The sequence below is a fragment of the Erinaceus europaeus genome, chromosome 6 (assembly GCF_950295315.1).
Source record: "Erinaceus europaeus chromosome 6, mEriEur2.1, whole genome shotgun sequence".
NCBI classification, from domain to species: Eukaryota; Metazoa; Chordata; class Mammalia; order Eulipotyphla; family Erinaceidae; genus Erinaceus; species Erinaceus europaeus.
Genome location: NC_080167.1, coordinates 19,438,400 through 19,446,837, shown reverse-complemented (window position 1 = coordinate 19,446,837; position 8,438 = coordinate 19,438,400).

The following is an 8,438-nucleotide window of genomic DNA, read 5'->3' as shown; positions in this document are numbered from 1 at the left end:
ATTGACATTAGAAGAATAAAACCAGACCTACTCTTAGAGGTCCCATATTCAGAAAAGGCTTCATTCTAACTTCTCCCTGGGTTTCAAGACTTACCTGTGATGGGTGTTTTTATCTTTGTTGTTTTCTGTGTCTCCTAGTCAAAATTCAGGTTAATTTCATAAGCAGTCCTAAGTGTCAGGGTCCTAGGTATTTAAAAGGTGAATCCAGTTAAGGATTCTAATTCTGAGGCCTGGCTCTGCTGTTGAGTAACTAGGTGGATTTCTTTCCTCTATTTCTCAGTGTTTACTGCTCTAGGCTGAATGTTTTCAGGCAGAGAGAGACAGAGACAAAACTAAAAAGCAAGCAAGCGGGTTGGGCTCTGAGGCAGAGGGTTGAGCGCATGTGACGCAGAACCAGGGACTGGCATGGGGATCCCTGTTCGGCCCCAGCTTCCCACCTGCAGGGGAGTCGCTTCACCAGTGGTGAAGCAGATCTGCAGGTGTCTGTCTTTCTCTCCCCCTCTCTGTCTTCCCCTCCTTTCAATTTCTTTCTGTCCTGTCCAACAGCAAACAGCATCAGCAATGGACAGTGATAACCACAACAGGGTTGCAGCAACAAGGGCAACAAAAGGGGGAGGGATGGCCTCCAGGAGCAGTGGATTCGTGGTGCAGGCACTGGGCCCCAGCAATAACCCTGGAGGCAAAAAACAAAACAACAGCAATAACAACAACAAAACAAGCAAAAGCCAACAAACACAGAGGGAGAGAGGGAAAGACAGCATCCCACCTAAGCTTCCCCCTCGCATTGAGGGCCAGGCCTGAACATAAGTTGTGTATGTGACAAAACAAGCACCTTCCCAGTTGTGCTCTCTCAGATCCCCAGGGACAAGTCTTTGGGCAAATTATTTAACACTTATGGGCCTCAGTTGACTCACATTCAAAATTCAAGTATGGCTTTCACTTTGCTAGAGACTGTTGGAAATACTATGAATCCAGCCAGGATTAGAAACTAGTCCTAACTATAAGGAAATTATTTTCTGGTAGAAAACAAAGAGTAGATGCTAGATAGTAATAACTAAAATAGATGAGATAATGTGAGCGATGATGCTATGAAGCAAATAAAAATGTAATTGAAATAGCACACAAGTGGATAGTGTTTGTGTGTGTGTGTGCATGTGCAGGTATTGTGTATTTTCTATATGTTTGTGTGGTACAGTATGTGGTGTGTTGGTATGCGACACATAAGGTGGGTAGGATGTATTGGGTATAGAGTGCTTGGGTGTGTTGTATGTGATATGTGTGTTTGGAATCATGTCTGGAGTGCTTCTGTATGTCTGTGTATGTGTGTGTGTATGAGTCTGTGGTATGTGTGTGTAAGGCACAGCTATTTCTTTGTTTTATGTTTATTTATTTTCCCTTTTGTTGCCCTTGTTGTTTTTATTGTTGTTGTAGTTATTGATGTCATTGTTGTTAGATAGGACAGAGAGGAATAGAGAGAGGAGGGGAAGACAGAGAGAGGGAGAGAAAGGCAGACACCTGCAGACCTGCTTCACCGCCTGTGAAGTGAACTCCCCTACAGGTGGGGAGCCAGGTGCTCGAACCGGGATCCTTATGCCGGTCCTTGCGCTTTGCGTGACGTGCGCTTAACCCACTGCGCTACTGCCTGACTCCCCCAGGCACGGCTATTTCTGAAGAAGCATCTGACATTGATGACATTGGGAAGAAAATTGAGTGAGCAATGAAGAAATGACTTTGCACATTTAGGAGATGAGATTTGCAGGCAGGGAAAGGTGGACCTCAGCCACACTTGTGGGAGCTCACAGTTCCTTCCACTGTGCCCAACTATGACATTCAGAGTTGTATGTTCTAGATGTCTCAAACTATCCCTGTTGGTTCCTCCCACTATCCGCAGGATAGTTAATGTCATCTCTGGTGACTCTTGTCCTAAGTCTGATTGTGTATCTTTAAATACGATTAACATTTGATTAACTACTGAGTGATTTAAGTGCCTGACTTTTCTTGGCTTCACAGATAGGTTTCCACCAAGTCAAGTGTTTCAACCTGGGACCAGATGGTGGCACACCTGTTTGAGCTGGGTTTGAGGCCTTAGTCCGCATCTGCAGGGGGAAAGCTTTGCGAGTAGTAGAGCAGTGTTGCAGGTGTCTCTCTGTTTCTCTCCCTATGCCCCCCTTCCTCTTGAGTCCTGGCTGTCGCTATCCATTAGATAAATAAAGATAATTTAAAAGAAGTGTTCCAACCTGGACTTGTCCTCACAAGACCACTCATATACCTGCTACTATTGACCCATCGGTGAAACATTCTAGAGGAAGGAGAAACCCACCCTTCTGCTGACACCCTCGTATATATTTTCTTTCTTACCCACCTCTTAGTAATCAGAATTGGTTGAGGCTGGGGGCTATGAAAGTTTAGAGAGAAATAATATAATACTGGTAAATTCATGTTGTGAAATGCCTCTCTCTATTTCTGTCAATCTCATAGTCTTTAGTGGGAGAGTAGACCAACTGTATGGATAGAGAAAGGAGGCCACAGAAGTTTGTTATAAAAACAGTGGTTCTGGGGGTTGGGTCGTAGTGCAGAGGGTTAAGTGTACATGGCGCAAAGTGCAAAGACCTAGCTAAGGATCCTGGTTCGAGCCCTGAGCTCCCCACCTGCGGGGGGGGGGTGTACTTCACAGGTGGTAAAGCAGGTTTTCAGGTGTCTATCTTTCTCTCCCTCTCTCTGTCTTCCCCTCCTCTCCATTTCTCTGTCCTATTCAACAACAGTGACATCAATAACAATAACAAGGGCAACAAAAATGGGGAAAAATAGCCTCTAGGAGCAGTGGATTTGCAGTGCCAGCATCGAGCCTCAACAATGACCCTGGAGGCAAAAAAAAAAATTAAATAAATAAATAAATAAATAAATAAAAATAATGGTTCAGGGCTGGAAAGATAACAATGTTTTTATGTAAGACTTTCTTGCCTGAGGCTCTGAGGTCCCAGGTTCGATACTCAGCACCACCAAAAATGAGGACTCTAGTGTCTTTCTAACTGGATCTCTCTCATTAAAATAAATAAGTCAAACAAAAATTTTCAAGGAAAATCATAAAAGGGGAGGGCAGCAGGAATAGGCATAGCATTCATCAGTCTCTAAGCTCCCCATAGGCTTTTCTCCTCATCTCCACCCCACCACACCCCCCCACTCCCCACCCACCCCTTGCAATTTGCCCTGAGGAACCTAGGCTTCTGGATTTTTCCATTTTGTTTGGCTCTTCTTTGAAATTCACCACCTCAACAGTGAGTGCCCCAAGGGAATGCATGCACATTATTGTGTATTCTGCAAGTGGAACCACAGCCAGGTGCTGAGCCCTCAAATCCTCCACCTGTCACTGTGTGCAGACCACAGAGTGTTTAGGGTCCATAAGCAGCGCATCAACCCACCTAACAGAGAAGGGTTCCATAAGAAGCACCCACCCAGAGGTCACTAGTGTGAGGGTACTTGGGAAAGAGGCCACAGTGGGTCTAGAAGATTTCCTTGCATAAAGAAATGATCAGTTCTCCTAGTCAGTTTAGAGTCAAATCTTTTCTTTTTTTTTTTTTTTTAATTTTTTATTTAAGAAAGGATTAGTGAACAAAAGCATAATGTAGGAGGGGTACAACTCCACACAATTCCCACCACCCAATCCCCATAACCCACCCTCTCCCATGATAGCCTTCCCATTCTCTAGCCCTCTGGGAGCATGGACCCAGGGTCGTTGAGGGTTGCAGAAGGTAGAGGGTCTGGCTTCTGTAATTGCTTCCCCGCTGAACATGGGCGTTGACTGGTCGGTCCGTACTCCCAGTCTGCCTCTCTCTTTCCCTAGTAAGGTGTGTCTCTGGGGAAGCTGAGCTCCAGGACACATTGGTGGGGTCTTCAATCCAGGGAAGCCTAGCCAGCATCCTGGTGGCATCTGGAACCTGGTGATTGAAAAGAGAGTTAACATACAAAGCCAAACAATTTGTTGAGCAATCATGGATCCCAAGTTTGGAATAGTGGAGAGGAAGTGTTAGGGAGGTACTCACTGCAAACTCTAGTGTAATCCTGCTTTCAGGTATATAATTTGCAGTAGTTTATGGATAAGTGTGCACATACGCTCTCTCTCACAGAAACTGGTGTATGTCTAGGTTATGGGACTTTGTTAGAAAGTGAACTACCTGAGATGAAATTAGAGTGTACTATAAAAGGAAAGGTCTCACCCGAGTAATGAAGCTGAAGGGTTGTCATTCCACACGTGAAGTCTCTGGATACACTCTGAGGTGAAGCATGTTGAGATGGCAATCGTTGCTTTGGTTAGGTTGTGATCGGCGGATGCAATATTATTTGGTATGGATTGGGAGATGCATACGGGAAAGTGAGCCCTATCCAAGGGTGCCAGGACTGGGGGAAGTAGGGGCTCTATAGTGAAGATGTGAGGTTCCTGCTGTCTTAGGGTTCAAAAAGACAATCAATAGTTAATATTATCATCACATTATTTGTTAATTGGGTTAACTTTGAAAAGTCCCTTTGTTATGGTTTGCTGTACAGTACCCAGTATCTTGTATATAGCTGTGCTATTGGAAGCTTCTAATCTACTTGGTCTAGGCTTTTGAGAGAGTCCGCATATCAAATACGTAGCCTATCTATTAAAAAGATTCAGTTTGTCTTTTGAGAACCTTTGAGACATACAATTGATTTCCCCCTCTCATATTAATTAACTACTGATTTATATGTCTACATTTTGCTAGGAGTGTACATAAACACCATTCCCATCACCAAAGGACCGTGAACCATCCCTCCCACCCACTCCCACCCCCCACTGGCCCAGGAAGCTACATGTCTACCCCTCACCACTGGGTTTTTACTTTGGTGCCCTACTTACAATTTGATCAGGTCCTGCTTTTAGTTTCCCTTTCAGATCTTCTAAGTCAGCTTCTGTTGATGAGTGGGATCATCCCATACTCATCTTTAACTTTCTGACTTAGTTCACTTAACATAATTCCTTCTAGCTCTGTCCAAGATGGGTCAGAGAAGGTGGGTTCATTGTTCTTGATAGCTGCATAGTATTGTGTATATATACCACAGCTTTCTCAGCCATTCATCTGTTGTTGGGCACCTGGGTTGCTTCCAGGTTTTAGCTATTATGAATTGTGCTGCTATGAACATAGGAGTACACACCTCTTTTTGGTTGGGTGTTATGGAGTCCTTGGGGTATAACCCCAGGAGAGGAATTCTCTTCTTTGAAATTCACCACCTCAACAGTGAGTGCCCCAAGGGAATGCATGCACATTATTGTGTATTCTGCAAGTGGAACCACAGCCAGGTGCTGAGCCCTCAAATCCTCCACCTGTCACTGTGTGCAGACCACAGAGTGTTTAGGGTCCATAAGCAGCACATCAACCCACCTAACAGAGAAGGGTTCCATAAGAAGCACCCACCCAGAGGTCACTAGTGTGAGGGTACTTGGGAAAGAGGCCACAGTGGGTCTAGAAGATTTCCTTGCATAAAGAAATGATCAGTTCTCCTAGTCAGTTTAGAGTCAAATCTTTTCTTAAAAAAAAAAAAAAAAATGTAGGGAGTTGGGCGGTAGCGCAGCGGGTTAAGCACAGGTGGCGCAAAGCGCAAGGACGGGCGTAAGAATTCAGGTTCGAGATCCCGTCTCCCCACCTGCAGGGGAGTCGCTTCACAAGCAATGAAGCAGTGAAGCAGGTCTGCAGGTGTCTATCTTTCTCTCCCCCTCTCTGTCTTCCCCTCCTCTCTTCATTTCTCTTTGTCCTATCCAACAACAACCACATCGATAACTACAACATTAAAACAAGGCAACAAAAGAGAAGAAATAAATATATATATATATTTAAAATGTATTTATTGGATATATACAGAAAGATATCAAGAGGGAAGGGGTATATGGAGAACTAGAGAGAAAGAGAGGGCCCATAGCACTGTTTCACCACTCAGGAAGATTATCGCTGTTCAAGTAGGGATCAGAGGCTTGAACCCAGGCTCTTCTTGCACATTGTAACATATGTGCTCTACCAGGTGAACCACCACCAACCCTTTTATTTTCTTTAAGGTTTCTTCAGTTTATTTCAACTAAGACAGAGTTTCACATGAGAGAAAAAGGACAGTCAGCCAGAATAACATTTAAGCACGTGCAGCTTAAGCTATTGAGCCTGGGACAGAAGACAATTCCAGTGCCCGACTAGTTGGGATATTTCCCAGGTCACCAGGATTACTGAATCATGATTATTATGCCAGGAAGTTAATGCAACATTGTTATTTTTTTATTTGTGATTAATAGTAGTAGGTACAGTGCAGAGTTCCACACCATACCCATCAGCAATGTACTGTGTTCCCCAAACTCCCACCTCCCAAATATAACTGATGCCACCACAGTTCTCACAAGTCTTAGAAATAGTTTGGAAAGCAAAATGACGTCTGGGGATGCCGAGGATAATGATGACGTCGGCCACTTCAGGCATAATTGTTTACATTATAGTCATCTTAATTATAGTTACTTTTAAGGAGACCCAGGAGGTTTTCTGTAAACTCTACATTTGTTTTCTATGGCATCTGGAAAAAAAAAAACAACAACACAATTTCTATACTCTTGCAGGAACTCCATTGGTGGTTTTTACTACCCTCATAAATTCAGCTTCTTAAGAAGGCACTTATTTTACACAGAGGCATTCTGGGATAATAGTAGCCCACCTGCATGCCAGGACGTGTCCCTGTCAGAAGGCCGGAGAATAATTAGGAAGAAAATGCATAATGGAAAGAACAATAACAATTAGGATAATTAAACCAATAAGGATGGTTTAATTTAGATTGGGGGTATTGAACACCGAAACCCTGGTTGTTTCCATATTAAGAATCATTGTTTAGCAGTTGTTCTGCTTATGAGCAATAGCCCATTTATGCTGGATAACAGAACAATAAACCAGCTAGTGTGATGTAAGGGCATCCAATTAATGCAGTGTGTGGTTTGTGGCTTACTTACTAATAAGGCTGCTGGCTGCTTAGCATAAGGTTCATTTTTGGCTGGAGATAATGACTCATGTTGTGATGGACCCTATCTGCATACAATACAAGCTTTTCTGCATACAACACAAAACCTTCCAGAATAAACGGTTAAAATATACAATGGGACATTGAGATTAAAATGCTGTATTTTGCTTATCTGTGGCTTAAACCTAGCCAGGCAAGGTTCAGAAGACAAGCAAACATATCACTCCTGGAACCTTTATTTATTTATTTTTATTTATTTATTTTCATAAAAATGTGTTTTATTGGGAGTTGGCGGTAGTGCAGCGGGTTAAGCCCACATGGCGCAAAGTGAAAGGACCAGCGTAAGGATCCCGGTTCGAGTGCTCCCCACCTGCAGGGGAGTCTCTTCAAAGGTGGTGAAGCAGGTCTGCAGGTGTCTGTCTCCCTCTCTGTCTTCCCCTCCTCTCTCCATTTCTCTCTGTGCTATCTACCAAGGAAGGCATCAATAACAACAATAATAACCATAATAATGAAAAACAACAAGGGCAACAAAAAATGGAAAATAAAAAAAATGTGTTTTATTTCAAAACAAGTCTATAAAAGTAGAAATCACATACAGAAATACATATTACTGTGACATGCGAACAAAGTAGCTTATGGCTGGCCTTGAGTTTGTAAGAGCTGTATGTTTGAGGGCATCAGAATCAGTCCAGTCAGGTCCTACTCATCAGCCCTTGTCACTAATCTGTAAACAGTAATTTCAAGTAGTATGTAGCACTGTTGGACTACTGTGAAAATGAAACATCATTTCCTGTCTAACATAACTTTAAATGTTCTTGGGTCTAAGCAGAAAAGGTCACTTCACACTACTGTATCTAACATTTGAAAAGTCTGGTCTACTACCCCAGTTTGAATACATGGGTAGGTCATCAATTTAAGTACAAAACTAGTGTTTTTTTTTTTTTTTTTTTTTTGGTAAAGAAACCAAATCCTTCTATTTCTAGATACTATTTAAAAATATTATCAGTGATGCTCTCATAAGATCAATATCAAGTTCAAGTTTTGCTAAGATTGCAGGGAATCTTTGCAAGAAGTTAAAGCCCCAATAACCTTACAAAACAGGCAGTTTCAAACAACTGTGGTAGGTGACCACACAAGGACACATAGGCAATTTAAAGTACTTGATTCCAGAGTAATATAAAAATAACCTTAAGAACTTAGCAATAAAGAAAAAAGGCAGGGACTTCAATGTTCCATCTAACACTTTAAGGAAAGAGACTGCTTTCTTGGTCACTACCAACTTTCTAGAACAGTGCACATCATCTTAAAAGCTAAAGCATCTATATTAATATAATTTGATAATAAAGTTTAAATAGCACAATTTTATTCCAGAATACAGTACACCTTTATTTTTTAATTAGTGATTTAATATTGATTTACAAAATTATAAGATAGCA